Here is a 20366-nt window from a genome sequence, read left to right as displayed (position 1 = left end):
TTTGTCTTCATTTTACTTCTCTGATAAGTTAGTAAGCTCATCAAACAAAGAAAACAAGGCTGTGTTTCTTCTCTGGTCTCCAGAATATTATGTACACACTAGTGCTTGGCAAATCTTTTTGTCTTGTTGAGAGAAGATTAAGGGATGATAGAGTACCGGTTCTGGAGCCAGTCTGCTCCCAGATCCTTCACTGACTAGTTGTATGATGTTGAATTAACATAATTACTTTAAAATTATTGATGCTTATATATTTGCTAAGTTTTTATTACTTTCAAGATGTATGGTCATTAAATCTACATTGTAAACACATTTCCAAATAATAGGCCTTGAGAAATTAGTAGTTTCCTATGTATAAGTGGGCCATATTAACTTCCTATGCATAAATGGGTCTTTCTAAAATACTGAAACTCAATTTAGTCTAAAAAATTAGATATTTTAAAATTATTGTCTGTGCTATTAGTTTGTTTAGCAAACCTTCTCCCCATATATTTGCAGTGATAATTCTCAGTCTTGTCTTTGTCCAAATTATTACTGATGAGGACGTAGTAAATCATCAAGCTTTTACTACTTTGCTGAATTGAACTACCCACATGGGGCCAGTTTTTCATTTACTGTAGAAACTGATGGTTCTTCCCTGGCAAAGTAGTTATTAAAAATAATACTAATCAATGACATAAGCAATAACAACAAAAGATTAATAAAACTAAGACTAGTTCTTACAAAGATCAGTATGATAAAGTTCTGATAAGACTGACCAATTGCAATAGAAAAAAAGCACTAAAAATTAAAAATTAAATAAACAACTGCATAATAAAAAGGGAGATAACTATAGAGGTTTTCTTACAATCACAAAAGAATGCTGTAAATGACCATATGAGCCAAGCGCAGTTAGCTTAAAATGTGAGTTCTATTAAGCTTTTAAGAAATAGAAAATCCCTTTTTTACACAAGTTATTGTGGGGAAGAAAAGGAAATCTGCCTGACTTATGAAACTAGTATGATATGAATTCTAAAACTAAATGTTTATTCCAAAACAAGATAAAAGCAATTGAAGAAGAGAAAATATAGGCTGAATTTCCTTTGTAAACTTAGGTATAAGAGTTCTAAATAAAATATTAGATAACTGAATCCAACAAGATGTTAAAAATAATTTGAAGAATTCAAGATTCAACATGAGAAAACCTATCAAGATATTTGCCATATTTCTGGGGAAAAAAAAGAGGCAATCATATTTTTAATAGATACAGAAAAATATTCAGTAAATCTTAGCATGTATCTAGAGTCTCTTTTTAAAAATAACTCTCAAAAATAGGAATAGAAGGGAATATTCTTAACATGACAAAGGCAATCTACCCAAAGTAGATCAAGCAACATAAGAGGAAAGTTTTAAAAATATTATCATTAAGGTCAAGAATAAGATAAGAATGGCTGTTATTATTTACTGTAAAACATAGAAACAAAAGAAGTCCTCACAAATACAATAAGATAAGAAAAAGAATAGTAGTTATTCACAGATGTGTAGATATTAACTCTACACAGAACTGCAAATAAAATTAACAGACATTAGATTTCAGTCATGTTGTCAGATGTTAAGATCAATTTGCAAAAACTTCCTTCATATCTAAGAAATTAAAAATGCTTTATTTATAGTAAAAACTTTAAGACTCTCTTCAAGGACATAAAAGAAATCCATAAGTAAAGATATGTTATGTTCATGGATGAGTTGATTTGACAAATCAGTTAATTCATCTGAATTAATTAAAAATTTTGTTGCAAATTAAGAGTCACTCTCATACAGTGCTGATGTGAATGTAAAATGGTATAATCCCTTTTCCATCAGTTTGGCAGTTTTAAGGAAGTTACACATACATCTACCATATGACCCAATCATACAAATAAATACTACCCAGCAAAAAAAGGGAGTGAACTACTGATACATGCAACAACATGGAGGAGTCCCAAAATAACTATGCTAAGTGATCAAACACTTCAAAAAAAGAGTAGATATTAGACTTCTTTTCCATTTTTATAAAACTCCAGAAAACACACTCTAACCAGGAGCTATAGAAGACAAATCAGTCATCACCTGGAAGTTGGAGGGGTAGCAGGAAGCAGTGGGAAAGAGTGATAATAATGGGTCACAAGGAAACTTGCAGGAATGATGGATACATGTATTATTTTGGTTGCGATGATGATTTATATAAATATCAAAATGTATCAAAGTGTGTAGTTGAAATATGTGCAGTTATTGTATGTCAATTATATCTCAATAAAGCTGAAAATAAAACATCATAGCTAGGTTTTTTTGGTGGGGAAACTTGACAAAGTGATTCTAAAGTTCATGGAAAGTTTTTGAGGAAAAAAAAAAAGAGATTCATTGTACCAGCTTATTAAGACACCTTCTGAAGTCATGATAATAAATACAATTTATTTATATATAAATATAATCTTGCACAAGAACAGATTAATACAAAACTAAACTCAGTAAACAGCTTAGAAATATGTACTTCAACTTCCTGTATAATGGATGTGGCATCACAAAGAGTGAATGACTCAGTAGATCCTGTTATGAAAACTATAGGGAGGAAAGTAAAATTGAATCTCTAGTTATTAATGGCGAAATCCAATGGAATTGAAAACATAAATAAAATAAAAAACTGTGAAGGTAATGGAAGAAAATTTGGAAACATGCTTACTTTTGTAAGAAGGTCTATTAAAACAAAACCCTGGAAAAACATATCATTGGGGGGAAAAATCAACATATTTTACATCAAAATTAAGACAAATGTAACAAATCATTGACAGACTGAGAGACTTGTAACTTCTAAAGTCAACTAGAATTGACCTGGAATATATGAGAAACTTCTACCATTTAATTAGGAGGCAAGAAGGTGTATTTTAAAATGGCAGAAGAAGTCTAATCTGACTGGCTAACAAATACAAGAACTTTGTATTCATCAGAGAAATTCACATCACAAACAACAAAATTTATCTCTTCACACCCAACAGATTTGCTAAAATTAGAAAGTCAATACCTATTGTTGGTAAGAGTGTGAGCTACCAAGAAATCTCATATGTTTGGTGAAATATAAACTGGAATAGCCATTCAGTTCTCAATGAAGTTATCTATACAAATGTCCAGTAACTCAACAGTCTCGTTCCTGGATACACTCCTAAGAAACTCTCACAGATTCACAAAAAGCTATTCATGAGGATGTACATATCATACTGCTGTTTGTGATAACAAATCAGTAGGAACCACCTCCATGATCATCAGTAGGTGACTTAATAAATAAAATGCATACTGTGAAATATTATGTAGTGATTAGGAGCACTGAATTCCATGTCTATGCAACAACATGGGGGAGATATTAAAAACACAGCCTTGATTATGAAAAGGAACGGAAAAATAACGTAAAATAATACCATGTATTAATTAAAAAGTTATAGTTCCAGAAAAGAACATTATATACTCTTCAAAGATGCTTGCATATCCAAAGATATATATGCTAAAGCAGTTGTCTAGTAGAAAGGTGGGAATATTATAGACTTTACAAAGCTGTTTTATATAAACATTTTAATTGTGAAAACTTCACTGTGAGTAACTTAACACTTAATATTGTTATTCCCATTTTTCTATTATTCATTTCCCACTAGACTATAAGTTCCATGGGAGCCTGGACTTTATCTTGTGTATCACTGTTTCCCCAGAGCCTTATGTTCTACCTGAAACATTGTGGGTACTTACTTATATTAAACAGAAAATTAAAAATTAAGGCTCAGAGGTAACATGACTTGGACAATCTAGGACCCATAAGAATAGGTTTTTACTTGACATATTATAGCACAGAATAATATTATGGTTTAAAGCCTGATGTTAGGAAGAAGACATTAAAACCGTCTCATTTATTCTATCCAAAACTGATTTGGATAATCTATAACCAAATAGCAAGTAGATAATGCTAGAGGTTCTATTAATATTTTTTAATGAAATCACTTTGAGAATTATACATGAAAATAATAGTTTATTCAGTTTTTTTCCTCTTAAAAATATATTTAGAAGACATAGTTCCCAGGCTTAACAAAGAAAGGCTATCATTTTTAACAGTGTTTTGAAAGTTTAGAGTATTATTAAAAACAAAACTTTGGTGTTTTCCTCAGGAGAGAACGAATAGAGAGAAAATAGCAAAAGACGAGGTTGGCTGGAGGAATATCCTTAAATAAATAATTGGGAAGAAACAGATCTCAGAAGAAGCAGGGGGGAATGCCAGGGGGATATTAACTTTAAAGCTTACAAGCAGCTTATGAATAATCTAACACTAACCTGTTCATAGGTAAGCCAAAGCTAGGACATGTTTTGTAAGGTATCTTGAGAATAAAAGGAGGAAACCAGAATGCAGTTAGTGGTTATTGCACAAATTGAGTCAGAGTGAACACATTAAGCCTAAATATTATGTTTATCAAAAAATCTTGCATATGTGTTTATGCCATCTCTTACCAACGTATTTAATTTGTAAGAACATAGTAATGAGTAGTGTAGTTTTTCCAAAAAATAACTGTGCTCATTCATGTTTTTATGTCATTTCCCTTCTCAGTTACCTTAACCAAACTGCAACAGCTCCTCTGTCCACCTAGTGGAAATGCCTGGAATTGCAGGAATAGTTTTCAGAGACGCAAACCTTTCCAATATGTAAGGACACCCAGATGTCCATTCCTGTGTTAAACAAACACTTATTAGCTACTAAAAAACATAAGGTATGAATTTCAGTGACAGCAAAGTTTTAAAAAGCTCAAAAGTATATTATGAACTGGTCAGCAAAGGGTTTAAATGCAACTGTGAAATACCTAGTATATAGCACTCAGTTACTGAACTCTAAGTGCTACAGTCAAATTAATTTTTGCTCTGGCTGTACATCTACCGGCACTTTAATTAAAACCATATGTCTTACAACAGGATTCCAGTTCCTGTAAGAGAAATTTAGCCCAAAATACATCTCACAAAGATCACTTGTCTACTCCTCTTAATTGTATTGGGCCAGTTTGAGTGGCCATTGCAACTGATAGTTGCCAAAAAAAAAAAAAAAAGTAAAAGAAAAAAATTATGTGTTCTGATGAGCAGTTTAATACAGGCTGAGCATTATTCATTTTTCTTGGATACTGCTCAATTTTCTCACTCCTCAGGGGAGGCAAAAACTAAATTTGCTTTATTTTGCAACAGCATAATCTAAAATACTCTAACCTGTGAGTTGAAATGCCTCTTTTAAAACCTGTTGAAAAGTATGACTTTGCTGACTAGTTCAAAACAGTTGCAAATACATAGTCTATAATTTAGGGGCTGGGCAAATTAAAACTATTTCCTGTCCTGCCCAAGGCCACAGAACTTGCTGTAATGGGCTCTGAAGTCAATTTTCAAGGGAACTAGTGGATGCATGAAGGCCTTTTTGAAATGCCCATTTTCTTTTGTTTATTTCTCTATCACTCAGGGATACAGAATGAGCCAAGAGCCCATACACAGAACTTCATCTCTTGATTAGGATGCAAACACTTGATTCAGTGATGCTTTACTCTCTTTGGACCCAACGCTGGTCTTGAAATAGGATGTGCAAGTCTATGTGTAACCTGCCTCCCGACTAAAGTGATGAAATGACCAAACCAGAAATCCTCTTTCTAAGCCATCTATTTGAACAGCTCCAGGCCAACCCACCCATTATCCATATCAATTCATTCAGAAGTATTCAATTTTTACTCAAACATTTATTTACCAGGTACCATACACTTCGTCGGTTCTTAGGATACAATGAAGATGAAAATCGTGCTCAAAGAGCTTACTGTCTATTGGCCAGGAGCCTAAATTTTATTCTTGCTGAGCTTATGAACATTGTGCTCACTTCTGCCCTCTGAAACACACTTTCTAGGTAATAATTTGCTTAGCTTCCAAAGGGTATATAATGCTTAAATCTTTTAAGCAGTGGGAGAAGCTCGCTGGGGGAAGGATTTCATTCTTTCCGTCCTATTCCCTGCCCACCTTTATAGAACAAGAATAGAGGGGCAGTGTTGTCAGGGAAGCGTGTTGACACCAGAATAGGGAAATGCATGGAGAAAACTCCCTTCAACAAGGCATAACGGGGAAGAATGGCTTTGCTGAAATGTTCTCCCTTCAGGGCAATGTGATCCCACTTTAAGAGACAAATCTCTGAGGCACACATGCCCCAGTGACCTCAGTATTCAGCAAGCACTCAAACTCTGTAAACCATCTCCTTGGAGCTGAGGTAGGTCACTGGGGAAAGTGATAGGTTTTAGCCAATGGATGAGAAAGAAGGAGAAACATCAAGAGAAAGGAAGTAAAAAGTAATGAAGTTAAAAGAGGAAATGAGATGAGAGGAAGGGGTAAAAGAAAGAAAAAAGAGCTCAAGCAAAAGACAGTGGAGAGAACAGCAGTTTGGACAAAAGGAAAGAAAAGAGCTGACATGTGAAAGAAGGAAATGAATGAAAGTACTAACACTGACTGCCTTGGTTGCACCACTGTGACCCCCACATTCAGACCAGTACCCTGTGGTTTATGCTTTTCGTAGCATTGGCTTGCTGTTGTTGAGATAGTCTAAATGTAATAGCAATTGTGATGGAAGAAATGACTTGGAAAGCCCTTGAGAAGTGGGCTTGCCTTTTCTTCTTGCTTTTGGAACCCTGCAGCCTCCCTAAGAAGCAGCCTGAGCTAGCCTGCTGGATGATTAGGAAAACACATTCCAGTCACCACTGTCACCTCAACCAACAGCCACCTGTCACACATGTGCAGAAGGCAGTCCTAGATCATCTTGTCACCAGTCAATCTGCAGCTGACTTCAAAGGCAGCAGTGAGTTCAGCTGAGACTGGTTAAGCTACCCAACCAGAAAAACTGCCCAGCAGACTCACAGAAAAATTTTTTAAAAATCCATTTGGAAGCATTTATGCATCTCCCCTTAAGCGCTCATCACAGAGGTGATAAGAGGAGGGAAGTGCTGTACAGACAAGGAAGACTAATTGTTGCTCTGTTATATCCATGAAGGAAGATCTCTCTTTCAATGGAACATGCAGGAACTTGCAACCTTAGATGAATACAGGATTCACTCCACCCTATCATTTGATTCCAGTAAATAAATATATTTTCAAGGGATAACAAAAACTTTAATAGCTGTTTTTAGAAATTTCCTCTCCTTTCTGGTACATTTGGTTCTCAACTTCCCTGGGAACTGCTTTCTACATAATATACTTCCTATTTGTCACTTAAATGTTCTTGTTTCTTCAAGCAAAATGTGAAAGAGTTTGATCAGCAGGGCGAAGTTGCTCTCTACATAAGGGCCAAACAACACATAAATTGAAATTGAAACTCCCAATCTTTTCCTCCATTGGCCCTGGAGTTAACCATTTTTTTGGACCCAGCTGCCTGGAAAGGAATGAGGACTGAGGAATCAGGGTTGGCAAGAAAAATGTCTCTCCTCTGATGCTTCCAGCTGCACATTCAGTAAAGACAGGGCATTTGAAGCAAGAGCATAATCTACCTGTCAGAAACATTTTGATTTTGCTTAAACACCAGGCAAACTGACAACCACTTTTCCCACAACCGAGAAGAATCTCCTAACATGAGAGGCACTTGAAGACGTGTTAAAATTTTTGCAGCTATTAACACATTCCTAAAAAAATACTGCTGGAGACACAAGAAAGCCAAGGATAACAATCTCTTCTTTCCAATGAAAATGTTTCGTCTATTTGATTAAAGGAAGATAAATGAAGGGAGCAGGGCAAATGCACCTCACAATCTGTGCTACGGTTTAATTTGCCTGGAGACCAAGTTGTTTAGTTTAGGGAAAATGCAGCCTGTCTTCATGTCCCTGCATTTCTAGAGCAGAGGATCTGATGGGGTACCACTTGGATTCAGCAGAAGAGACCAACATTCTCTGGCAACCTTGGCCAGGGGAGGCAGAAAGGAGGAGACAGGGTAGAGCCGTAAGTATATGCGGCCTTCTTACACTTACCCCTGTTCCAAGGGATTCAGAGTGAGGTGCAGGTTGTCCTGAGAAGACATCACCCTCTAGATCAGGAGACCTGAGCTCTGGCTCCAGCTCGGCAATAACTCTGTGACTTTGGACAACTCTTTTGGTGTCTCTGAGCTTCAGTTTTTCTCTTCTTGTAAGTAAAGGTGTGGGTCTAAAATAACATTTTTCAAAGTGTAAGTTGTAGCCCTTAGTGGGACATAAAATCAACTTAGTGGATTACAACAGGCAATCTTTAGAAAAATAGAAAAGGGTAGGATAGGAAAAGATAAAAAAATACACTTTATCATATATTGTCTCATTAGAATTTTGTTTCAGTTATTTGGTTGTGTGTGTGTTGTGAGATATAGTTCTCACTGTATTTTGTGTTCTTAAAAAAAGTTTTGATAAATACTGGGTTTGATTTCTTAGGTTCTCTCCAAATCTAGCTTTCTGGAGTTTGGTGAAACACACAGGTCCCACTTTGATCAGCCTACATTTTGGGTTGATCCAGACCTTTGTCTGTTTTACTCCTTAGTGTGAACCTGTTTTTATGTGCATTGAAACCACTGCAGTGTGTGTACTGATGTACATGTGCATGTGTGTTTTTATCCCACCTAATACAGGACCTACCCACACAGCCAACACTGAAGCACAACGTGACTGATTCCGGTAAAACCAAACCATACAAACCAACAGCCTTCAATGTTGGAGGAATCAATTTCCAGAGACGCATCCTGGCTGCCTCGGGGCTGCATTTGTCTGATGCACAGATGTAGAAAGTAATGGGGCCGAGTACGGACTGCCATAGACTAGCAACCACCAGGAATGCCTCTTAGGAAATACTACCACCCCACAGTGGAAGTAGTTATAGAATCAACTTACACAGTCAAGTGACTTACACACATTTGAAGCAAGAGTATAAGCCTACAAAAGCATTAAATGTGCCTAGCTAATTCAGCATTTCTTTTGTGGCACCTGTACACTGCGCCCAGGATGCAGCAGACACCCCGTAGGTACTTATTGGTGTTCTGTGTAACTTGGCTAGCCTGGAGGAATCTTTTATCTCAGAACTTTCCCTTTGTCCCTCCTAACGAACGAGGACAGGAATAGCTATGATAACCATTCCACTGGCCGGAATCCAGTCACATCCTGCCAGCCTAACATAGAGAGCCTTGAAATAAATACGGATATTTTTAATAGTATCATTGGCCTCTGTTAACGTGGTCACTCTCTCCTTCTTAAAATGCTTTATTAACTTGGCTTCCAGACCACAGCAGTCCTTGGTTTTCCTTTTATCCACTGGCCTGTCATTCTTGGTATCCTTTCTGATTCCTTTCACTCCAGGTATATTTTTATAGACAACACATCACTCAGTTCTTCAGCCCATTTACATGTATTGTTATCACTGATACATTAGAATGTGTTTTTATCATCTTAGTTGTCTTTGGTTTCTGTTTGCCCCAGTTTTTGTTTCTTTTTTCTTGTCTTGACTGTTTTGAGGTTTCTCCCTCCACATTTTACTTTTCTCTCTCTGAGGCTTTTGGATTTATATACTCTATTCAGTGGTGTGCTGGAGCTGGCCTGGTGCAACTCACGAGAGTCAACTGTACACAACGTATCTTCCCAACTTCAAGTCCAGTGACTTTATGTTGGTAGCTTGAAATTGGCCATGGCGGGGGTATTTACATCACAGAAATTGGCAAATGCTACATCTCAGGGCTTCGTTTTCAGAGAGAAAATTGTTATATATTTACTGGCTCACCACTGACTCTTTTAGTAGTTATGCTCAAAATTTTACTAAGCATAATTAACTTAACAAAATCTAAAATTAAGCTTCTTTTATTCCTGCCGATCAATATAAAACTTTAGAACAGCTAGTCTTCCCCCCATTGAACTTAGAAACTACTGTTGTCCAATATTTTAGTCCTGCCTTTTATGCAACACCATAAATTACACAGTTGCTTTATTTTATGCAATGTTTAGATTTGCTTGCTTACTTATCATTTTTATTCTCAACATTCCTTTTTGTATCTCAGCTCATTCTTTGGAGATCTTTATTCTTTTTCTTGAAATGTATCCTTTATGAGTTCCTTTGGAGCAGGATCCTTGGTGGTAAATTCTCTTGATTTCTTTATCTGTAAAAGACTTCCTTTCTCCCTCATTTTTGAAAGATTGGGGGTGGGGGCAGAATTATAGGTTGATAGTCGTTCCCTATCAGCATTGTATAACACAGCATTCCACAGACTTCTGGCTTCCATAGTTGCTGTTGAGAAGACTGATGTCATTCTAACTGTTGTTCCCATATAGGTGATCTGCTTTTTCTCTCTGGTTTCTTTCCCCATCTTCCTGTCTTGGTGTTCTGAAGTTTTACTGTGATGTGTTTAAGATTGGTTTCTTTTCTTTTATCCTCTTTGGGCTATGTTGTTCTCCTTGGAAATGTGTAGTCATAGTTTTAATAAAAATAATTTTTGGAAAATCTACAGCTATTACTCGTTAAATACGTTCTCTCCTCCATTCTCTCTAGTCTCTTATTTTAAATTCCTATTGAACATACCTGTGACCTTCTGTTTTCATCTTCTGCATTTCTCAGTTTTGCTAATACACTTCAATCACCAAATCTGCTGCATTCTAGATGGGTTTTTCACATAATTTCATTTCACCAGTTCTTTCTTCAATTGTGTCTAATCTGTGATTTTTAACAATCCATTGGAATTTTTTTCAAAATTACAACACATGTATTCTTATTTCTAGAAGTTATGTTCTTAAAATCTATCCTTTTGTTGTTGTTGTTGCATGCTCATCTTTGTAATTACATCCTTTTAAAAAAAAAAAAACATTTAAAAGTTAGCATTCCATGGAGGTCCAAATCTGTCGTTTGTTCTTTCTACTAACTCTCCTTCATAGTGGTCTTCTTTCTAGTGTATTTGGTAATCTTTTCATGTGATCTCATGGCTTGATATTATTCTGTAGATCTCCACTAGCCCTAATTTGGAGAAATATTCCTCCAGGGAACGTTTGGCTCTGCCTCAGCTGGCCATCAGTGAGTATCTATGACCTGGAACTACTTCAGTCTTTCTAAAGAGTTTTAGCTCAGAGCCAGAAATCCATATTCAACTTCTCCTCACTACTATTCCAAAGCTTAATATCCTCACAACAGTGTTGCTATAGTAACACATTCTCAAGGTATAGGAATTAACCCCTCCAAGCTACCTGCAGGATCTGGTACTCTCCCTACTGATCTGACACACTGCTATTTGAATCTCCTTATTGCTTTGGCCCCAGCCCCCACCTCTGCAGTCCTGATCTTAGTCTCCCATGCTTGGCCCAGCCTCACCAAAGCTTCTGGCTGTCCTGAACCAAGATGAGGGATGCTCAGGTCATGCATTTCAGGGAAAGCAAACAGTATAACACAAATAAAAATTCATTAAATTGGGGGAAAAAAAAAAGCAACCCCCTCTACCTGAAATGACCTGCCCCAACTCCATCCTTGACTCTCATCTACCAGGAAACTTGCAAAACTCAGCTAAAACATCACTTTTAGAAAGACTTTGATGGCCATATTCTATTTATTCCCCTATCTACTCCAGAGGATTTAGGACTGAATCCCTCCTTGCTCCTAGGTGGTTTCATTTTTGTTTTTGTTTGTTTAATTTTTAGTTTGTTTTAAAAGAGGAAATGCTCAAAAAATTATGGGCAACTATGCCTAAGACTAATAACAAATTTGAAAAACTGCTCCCAAAGGCAACAAAATTACCAATATATTAAAAAGAAGTAATTGGGAATCTTAACTTCTGACCAATTCATTATTTTACTAAATATGCCCTTAATTTATCTCCTACCAAATTGTTTTTGGTGGAATTATCACCCACTCTTTTATGACCCTTCTAGATCCCACAGATATTTTTTCGTAGCATCTTTAACCTTTTATTTCTCTGTTTTGTTTCCTAGACGTCTATTTCTTGGAGGAGTGACCATTTACCTCTATTCCCAGCACATAATAAGCTGCCTAGTAGTTATTACTCAATTAATATAATTAAAGTAATGGGTGAATAAAATCCAGATGAATAATGATGAGTAAAATGATCCCTTTTTGTCTAAATAAAGTATAACTCTGTCTTTGTAAACAAGTAGTTTACACAAATAGTATAATATGTTTTGCACACAACTGTTTCTGATTTATAAATTCGGGTGCATGTGTTAATATTAGGTAATCGCTTGTGTACAAAAGGTCTTTGGACTACTGTGAAATGGATGATCATGAAATCTAAAATCATGATCACCTGCATAGTTCAGTTTTTTACAAAAGAGAGCATTCAAGGGAGACAAAGTTGATTTCCATGTTCCCCAGATTTGTGCTCCCAGAGATCATAATTCACCTAATTATTTATCACAAAAATATCTGTACCCTGCCATCTATTGGAATTAAGCAAGATGGACCTAAGAGTGACTGGTCAAACTCCAAAAAGATCAGAATGAATTCTAAAGCTCAGAATTTATTGTATTTCACTTGCTTTGCCAAATTCTTTTTAATTCATTTGTTGCCAGTTTCCCTAACTGAACGCTTTTTGTCAGGTGGAGGGAATAGGGAAAGCTGTTACTTTTCATATTCATATTGATTTCGTTGAGTTACTGAATAGAAAAGAATTTAATGTATTCATTCCATTAAAAGTCATTAAAAGCTGGATCTAATAAATAAGACTCTCCAAATATTGTCTATCACAACCAAAAGTGATAGATTTGGATTTCTGATACTGCAAAGATTCTATATTTGATGTCAACATCTTGATAAGCATGGCTGATGACTATCTCTGGGTGTATTTCTTTAAAAGATATGTAACCCTTCTCGTACTGAAATGTCCAACTTACTGAGCAAAGGAAACTTAATTTCATTATTATTGACCTCATTTTAAAAAATGGGGAAGGTGGTCAAACACATTTCACAGTTAAAACTGAAGCAATCTTAGATTGTGTTCTAATAATGTTAGCAAAGATGACAACATTCAGATACAAATCCATTTAGGAAGCAGCCACCAAACAGTTTTTGAATTCAGTGATTTTCTATTTTAAAAATCCAAATTCCATTTTGATGCTATAATAGTGGGGAGCAGAGTGAAAGTAAGCTGGTGACTGATCTGGTGAGAACTAATGGCATATCACCTTTCCTGGGAATTCTCAACTGGAGTCAGGGGAAAGGAGTGGGAGGTGATAAGGGCGGGATCTATCAGACTGATCTGTGGAGGTTTTTTTCACAACAGACCTGCTGGACCCCAAGAAAATCTGACCATGGGAAATGTAAGAAAGATGGCTTCCATGTTTGAGACCTGCCTATGTTTGGAGTCTAAGCTATCCAAGTAATATTTAAGTACATTCCACATTTTAAAGTCCCAAATGAAAACTGACATGCAGATGAATAGCCCCTTAAAGTGAAGATACAGTGGTCTCAGGTGTAACAGTTTCCAGACTGTATATTGTATAGTTGGTCTAATGTCAGCTCTTCCCCTTAACCAACTCTAATTAGTCAGAAATAGCCTAGAAAACTTGCTAGTCATGTTTTATGTTTAATGGCATCCAAACTTGTCCTTTATAGAAATCCCACTGGTTGGTGTGTATACTTTAGTGATACTCTGCTTACACAGTGCTGATTACGTACAGGCACTGCTCTAACTGCTTTACATTTATGAAACAGTTTAACCTCGCGACTTCTCTACGAAGTGGGTGCTGTTATTATCCCCTTTTTATAGATAATGAAACTGAGGCTCAGAGGAGTTGTGGAACCTGTACAAGGTCTCAAAGCTGGAAAGTGTAAGGATCTGGATGTGCACCTGCAAATTTAGCACAAAGTTCCTTTCGTAAGGACGTAATACAGAAACCAAATGGTCTTTTCTGTACCTATGTAACCCAAAGAACTATCTGAGAATGTCAGATGAAAAACATGATAATTGAGGTCATTTTAAAGACAGGTAATGAAGTCAAAACTCAGGAGAATTTAAGTTATGTGGACTATCAGCTTTCCTTGGTTTTCTTTCTCTTACAGGGTCTTCTATTCCCTGTTTATAAGAATAGGATAACTGATAGTATCCATACAAAACTAAAAACAAAATACATATCCCCTGTTGAAAGCTGGAGTGAAATCAAGTGTCTTATAGCACTGTTATGCTTCCCACAGAGCTATTTCAGAATGGGTCCAGAATAATTGCATGTGAACAGCATAGAGTTTCTGCCAATGGATGCTGAGTTGGGCATCCTGTCCTCACATCCTCAGTCTAAGTTGTTTCTTGTCTTAAAAAGTCACATGACATGCTATGGATAGACAGTTCGAGTTTGCCCAAAAGCTATCCATATGTTAGGCATGTGATTTTTCTTGCTAACCTCCTCTTGTTAGCACTTTTAAACATTTTTATTGACATGTAGTTGATTCACAATGTTAGTTTCAGGTGTGCAACAAAGTGATTCAGTTACACATATACATACATATATATATATATTTTTAAATTCTTTTCCATTATATGTTATTACAAGAAATTGAATATTTCTTGTTAGCATTTTTATAGCATAAACAGTAGTTTTGTTGTTCATGGTACAGGAGCCATTAACCTAATTATAGGGATATTTAAGGGTTTTCAGAGCTGAACAAATATATCTCCATCCAATTGAACAATAGCTTCCACGCACCAGGCAAAGCTCTGTCCCACAATAGTTTTATGCAAGAGAAAAGAGGCAGGGTGGAGATGCTTAGGAACAATTCCAATACAATCAAGATATGCTATGTGTATATTTTTTAACCAAGTATTATCATTATTGTTGCTAATGTTATATTATCTTGCCCTCTTCTTTCCTCACCCAGTGTGAACATGGAGTGGTTGACACCCATCAGATTGGCTGGAAAGGAAAGGCTAGATTAATGACACGAAATCATTCATCTTCATAAGTGTGGACTCATTCCACTGAAGAACCAATGTTGGAAGACTAGAGTACAAAAATCAGTGTAGAGGAAACAAGTGTGACAATGCCTGGTAAACAGCCTGTGATGCTGAATTTCTGCCTCAGTCAAAATGTATGTTCAAGATGACAATGCTATAAAAGAAGATGTATTTATGGATCTCAGCCACAGGCAGATCATGAGGGAGGGAGGAAGGGCAAACACTCTTCAGACTAGACAAAAAGTAATGAGAAAGTATTTCTAGCTCAACAGTGTTTTGAGGGAGCTGGGCTTGGGAAATGGATTTCTGATGGACTAGCATTTGGGTCAGCCACACAATCAACAAGACATAACTGGGGAGGCCATTTCGTCCTTCATTCTGTTGGAGGCAAAACCGTGTTGATGTATAAATGTGCCTCCTGGTTTCCAATTGTTGTTCTCACTCAGCAGTGAGGCATGAAGCCTGGGAAACCACAGATATTTGGATCCAAGAAGGTATTTTATTTCCCCTCTCCAGGGCTGTTAGAGTGAAAAATACACAAGGGTACTTTATTTTAGTCCTGTGAGTTCTCATAGACCTATAACCCTCTTCCTCTGAGCTTCAGACTTACCAACTTGATCTGTACGTAACTCTGTTATCAAACGAGCTCTCCAGTACACACACCCCAGGCCAGGAAGAAGATGAGTGGATTTCTCCCCTCCTCACCAGCCACACACCTTACCCTTCTAGATTTTTGCTGCCAGAAACAAAACATCTTAAAGCAAAGCAGCAAAAGCCTCTGACTAGTCATTTACCTTCCATAAGCTTCATTTAATTTCCTCACAGAAAAGGAGGAGATTGGTCCTTGCCCCTTCCAACACACACACACACTCACACGCACACACACGCCTCTTTTCCTGAACTCTCCGTATCATCCTAATTCCTTCAGGACTAAGTCAATCCCAGTCTCTTCTACTGGGGTGGGTGTGGTGGTGGAGAAATAGAGCTGTGGATTCAGGGCTTCCCAGCATGGTTTTTATTTTCCTGACTCCGTAGAGACTTCCCTCCACAACTTTTTTCCCAGCTGTACTTGGAAGCTGTAACAGATCCAGAGACCATTTTAGAACCTCATTTGTATTATCCTGACACTTAGGAATCCAGTTTCTGTTACAGGGATGTCATCAAAGTTGGTGGGCTCAAAACATGACCTACTTTTTAAAACCCATCTGTTAGGAGCCTATAGATTTTCTTGGTGTGTTTGTTTCTGACTGTCTACAGAAAGGGCAACAGCAACGTTCTCACTTTCCAAGCCCACCCCCAAATAGCAATCGACTGAATGCTCACCATGAAGGGGCTGAATGCCTTCCAAGTACGCAGCAGGCCAAACCAAAAAATCCAGAGAACAGTGATTTTCCTTAATCTGGAGGGAGAAGGGTGAGGGCAGGAAGTAATACTCAGTTTAATGTATGCGTATCTAGGCTATTTCCTGTCAAAACCTCACTCCAGACCGAACAGCAGCATCAGAAAGTAAAGAACAAGACCTACCAGTTAGCTTACCAAGCTTTCGCCACCATGGGGTCATGAGGTTATGGTTGCCTCTAACAATGAGGTTCCTAACATCATGAAGCCAAAGAAGGAAGATCTGGGGACTGTATGTTGAAGTCAATGAGCTCCTTAACATAACCCACTATTACCCTTGGTTTGTAGCTGTTCTTTGATATGTCCTCTCCATTGATTTTGCCCTAGTTCAATGGCTAAATACATGTATATGTGAATACACACACACATACACACAAACATACAATGAAACCTCTAAGTTTCCCACCAAAGGTGATTGCTCCTGGATTGGGATAAAGCTACAAACAGAGAGGGTAAGGAGGAAGGGGAGAGAGAGACAGGCAGGGATGGAGAAAGCAGGAAGGAAAAGCAGGACATTCATATATGTTGACTCTTCAGCAAAATTGTTCATCTCTACTTAAAAGTCAGATTCCAGACTCCATTGACATTCAATTTTATATCAAGTACGCCCCAAACCCAGTTTTAGTTAGTGATTCAGGTATTCACTGTAATATGGTTCAGAATCCTATTTTAGAGTCTTTTGATTAAAGTCCAGCCTTCTCATGCTCCTGCTCCGACCTCCAATTCTGCAGAGTCTCCCCTTCCTGCAGCTGACCCCATACTCCACTTTAGTCTTGCAACTCATACTTAAACCTGTTATGCTCCACCTGACCCACGGGGAAATGTCCAGAGTTCATGGCCTGACATACAAGGCTTCTGCATCTGGCTTAGATCTTCAATTTTAAACTTACCTTTACTATGTCTTGATTTTGATGCTCACAAAATGACTCTTGCATGGAGACGATTATATCTGTGTTTTAAGTGAGAAGAAGAGAGATGGAAGGGAATAAGAACTAAAAGGTGGCACTTATTCTAGGGAAAAAAAGCCAAAAACCTTTTGAGAAATTTCTAAAGCACATCAATTTATATCTTATCAGCCTGTGGTATTCACATAGTTACCAGCAGCTGTAAAGGAGTCTGGGAAGGCAAATAATTCCCAAAAGAAAACTGAGGTTCTGGTGGTGAGGAAGAAAGGAAGAATGGTTATTGCGTAGGCAACTTATAGGGTCCCCCAAAGAGCCCAACGCCAATAGTGCATAGAGGTTACAATATATCTTGGTAACAGAAATTAGCCAAGTACATCAACCGAGCAGGGTTAAGCTCTACAGAGCAGCCTACAAAGTTACATAGGATTTTGTTATAACAAGTCAACTCTAGGCAGATGGGACATTAAAAAAACAAATTATTACATGCAGATATAAATATTTTTTACCATCATTTTGTTCTTTTTGCTGAGTTCTGAGGCCAAATCATGAATTGCTAAGAAACAGAAGGTGATATACCAAATGGGTTAAGTTACCAGAACACCAACTACTCAACTATTCTTTCTAATGAAAAGAAATTCAGTCCAGGGATGAAAATGAATATTAAAATGACCCAGCATTGTAGCACACAGCTTGAGCCGAGGCACATTAATCTGACCGATATTTTTGCATCAAGCCAAGCAAAAATTATACATTTACACAGCCTCAGTCTGAAGGGGAAAGACTGGAAGTGAAATAAATCAGTTTCTTTATCAGAACCTGCATTAAAATGGAAGATGTAAACGTGGATTTTTTTTTTTTAATTATACCCAATGACTTTCAGATAGGTCAACTGCAGAGGAGAGGACAGGCAGGAGCAATTATCTTTGTGACCCAGCCTACAAGTTTGAGTGAGTCACATTTTGGAAGAACTCTGGTAGACAATGCTGAAATGTGGCCTGGAGGGAAAAAAATGGAGGTTTTTCATAACCACCTTGAACTATGTGGAAGCATTCCTTAAAAGAACAATGGAGACGTCTGTGCTGGGTGTGGCAACAGCAGGGAAACTTCCCATCCTTCTTCCATTCTGCCCCCAGTTTCGGATTTGGATCCGTCTCTCTCATTGATACTCTTATTTTGGCTTCTGCACTATCTTTTCTTTAAACGTAAGCTCCCAGAGGTCTGTATGTTTTTCGTTTTGTTTTCACTTTAGCATGCTTCTAAGCCAACTCCAAAGGTAAGTGTTCCATGCCCACATCTGAAGAAATACAGGCACGGCCCAGGGACTCAGCTTCCAAGCTGCACTTTGCGACTGACTCACCGTGTGGGCTCCAGGCAATCCGTCTCTCTCCTTCCATTCACTCATCTCTGCAGTGGGAATAATAGCAGCCGTCCTCACTTACAGCACTGCCTCCTTTGTCATTAAACATTTATTAAGCATCCACATGCATGACACAAAGTTGGAGCTGTACAGGCTAAACCAGACAGACTCTGTCTCTGGCTTTGAAGAGTGTTCGTGATACAAAACACAGGCGGCATCTAGGCACATACGCACAGGGCGAGAGTGTGTGAATTTGTGTGCATTGAGTGTGTGTGTTTGTGTGTGTGCGTACGCTGAAGAACAAAACCTGGAACCACGTCCCATTTGCCATATTTTAACTACTTGTGTTTACCTTGATTTTAGATCATCTTTGGCCATTAATATATGGAAATATGTTTGAATTTCCAAAGCACTGGAGCTCACAGAAGCACACACCCAGATCCTGCCTCCTCTCCCATCTCCACAGAGGGCATTCACTACCTTGTGCCCAGCAGTATTCACATAGCGCGTACAAAAGATGACCCCTGCCGAAGAGTAAGGACAGACATTTGCAGCACCGAGGAGATTTCTCACGTGTTTGTGTTAAGTGTGTATACCACAAGGGCATTATTCTGGGTGGCAGATGTCAACATGGGACTGAACTGTAACAGCTATTTGTGCTAAGACAATACTTTCCCTGGGCAGAAGAGGGCATTTAGAGAAGTAGTAACCAAGAGGGTGTATGTAGATCGGATGTTGCTGGGTTAACATGTCTCCAGCTATGAAGCTCCAGCCCTTCCCAGGAACCTTGTGACAATCTGTATTATCAAAAGACAGTCAGTTACACGAGGTACATTGTAAATTTTTTTTTTTTTAAATGAGCAATAGTTGGAAGTTTTCATCCGGGCCCTAGCTGTGTTCCCCTTGTTTGCTTAATCCAGGCTTTCATTCTTCCTGAAAGATGAAAGCCTGCCATTTTAGCCTGCGTGTCCCCGAATCCGTGCGTTCAACCCGGCGCTGCTTCATTATTTATGAATGTCAAGTTACTATACTTCAGTGGAGGATGGGGGCCGAAGCCGCAATGGTGACAGATGTTCCAACAGATCAGCTTATATAATGAGAGTTGGGCCAAATCTGTCGAAAGGGGTGTTTTTTTAAAAAACACACTGACTTCAAAGAAATGAGTTGTGGCATCTGTAACATCGATGGAGCAGCGCCAGCGGAGGGGAGCGAGGCTGCAGCCGGGGGGCGCGAGGCGTGCGATGATTGGCGCTTGCGGCGGCGCTGGAGCAACATCTGGGCTGCAGCACGCCGGCCAGGACACTTTAAAAGAGCTCCTGTGGTGCCTCAAACTTTGATTTTACAGAGCTGCGAGGAAACAAACAGGCTGCATTCAAGAGCTCGTGTGTTTTGGCTCACATGTTTTGTCCTCGGTCTCTGGGACGGGCTCCCACTTCACCCAGGCGTCTGAGGGATGTTCTTGGAGGGTCGTTTGCAACCCACTCTGCTTGCTCTGGGGGTCTGGGCCAGTGATCCCTGAAAAGTGTACAAAATAAGAAATACCTCTCACCAATCCATAAAAATTACACTTATTCTTTCTCAGCAAGAAACTCTCGAAGGATGCATGCGTGCAAGAACTTGACGCCTATCAGTGGGTAGTACGCCAGCTGGAAACTAAATCGCGTGTTGTCTGTGCAGTGAGGAGGTGAGGATGGTGCCCTACAGCTGAGAATTAAGAATATCCATTCCCAGTATCACAGCAAACTAGTGTCTATTCCTGATATCACAATATTAAATA

This window comes from Camelus dromedarius, chromosome 6 (genome assembly GCF_036321535.1).
Source record: "Camelus dromedarius isolate mCamDro1 chromosome 6, mCamDro1.pat, whole genome shotgun sequence".
Taxonomy (NCBI): Eukaryota; Metazoa; Chordata; class Mammalia; order Artiodactyla; family Camelidae; genus Camelus; species Camelus dromedarius.
The sequence above is the reverse complement of the archived record's forward strand: the minus strand, read 5'-3'. Positions refer to the sequence as shown.